At 42.7% G+C, this 1,301-nt stretch overlaps 1 pseudogene; it reads left to right on the plus strand.

Annotated features, from left to right (window-relative positions):
* Positions 1-851: 851 nt before the first annotated feature.
* LOC116155065 (U6 spliceosomal RNA) lies at positions 852-949 on the plus strand (annotated as a pseudogene).
* Positions 950-1,301: the final 352 nt, after the last annotated feature.

A 1,301-nucleotide genomic window follows, 5' to 3' on the forward strand; every position in this document is an offset into this window, starting at 1 on the left:
AGCCCATTGCAACTATCACAACAGTCCCCTTGAATAAAGTCTGCCTTACCATGCTTTCATAAATGTCATAAATAATTTTTCCTTTAACAGAATAATACTTTTTCTTTAATATCTTATATCAAGAGCTCACCTGCAGGAAGGCTGAAGCCTAGAAGGCTTCTAAAGACTCCCAGGGAAGGTGTAGATAAGCTCAAGGTAAGTCCTCTCGGAGGCAGCAAGCCAATGATGCTTCTCCTCCCGGAGTCTTGGGTGGTTTGTTGTGTCCAGTGGGAGCACACTGGCTCTGCCTTCCCAGCTCCTGGGAGAGAGGCTCGACCCTGGGGAGAGGCTGGGAGGTCGCAAAGGCTGGAGGGAGGATGAATTCAAAACAGGTACAGAGTCAACCATGTGGACGTGACTGCTGTGTGGCCCACACAGAAGCAAACGCCAAGACAGCAGGACAGTACACCGCCAACACTGCAGTGCCACACACCCTTCCCACGTGTGCCACCAAATGCAGGTGCGTGTGTAAAATTTGATACAACTGACAGTATGTTCTAAAACAGCAATGATATGTGAGAAGGAATGTGGAGCTGAGCAGGCAGTGGGATGTAGCATGGAATTGAGTACAATTTGTTGCAAAAAGAGGCAGAGGACAGGGTGGTGATGGAGACAGTTTTCCTTTGGCTAGAACAATAGCGAGTGTTTCCTCCTGAGGATAGGAGGGTCCAGCCAGGGCAATAGGGTTGTACTCAAATATAGATCCAAGGTTAAAGGACATCTAAAAGACCAGGGGGTTGACAGCAGATATAACTGAATTGTTTCTTATGTACCAGTGAAACCCTAGTATTTAAAAGCATGCCAGGATGCCACTGGGGCATCACAGATGTGAAAACATTGGAATGATACAGAGATTATCATGGCCCCTGCACCAGATAACTTGAACCTTCATGAAGCTTTCCATATTTGAGGGCACTTTTCTGTATGATTGAAGAGTTTCTAATAAATACATGATATTTCTCAGTTTTCCCAAAACAACCAGCAAAGTGGTTTGAAAAAAAAAGACTGAAAATAAGTAACTCAAAATGTAAACGGCGGTAGTTCCAAGTTGTAAGACTACAGATGATTGTTCTTTTCTTTATTGGATTTTAAAATTTTCTAAAAATAAAATGGAAAGGCATAAACATAATAAAAGAAGCTCAAACAAGCTGATTGAAATCCTAGGGTTTCATAGGTGCAATTTTATTTAATCCTCTGAACATCTCTATGGGACACAGGTTATTTTTTTTTCATTTTCAGGTGGGGAAACTGAAACTGAAGCT

Source organism: Camelus dromedarius, chromosome 9, assembly GCF_036321535.1.
Source record: "Camelus dromedarius isolate mCamDro1 chromosome 9, mCamDro1.pat, whole genome shotgun sequence".
NCBI lineage: Eukaryota > Metazoa > Chordata > Mammalia > Artiodactyla > Camelidae > Camelus > Camelus dromedarius.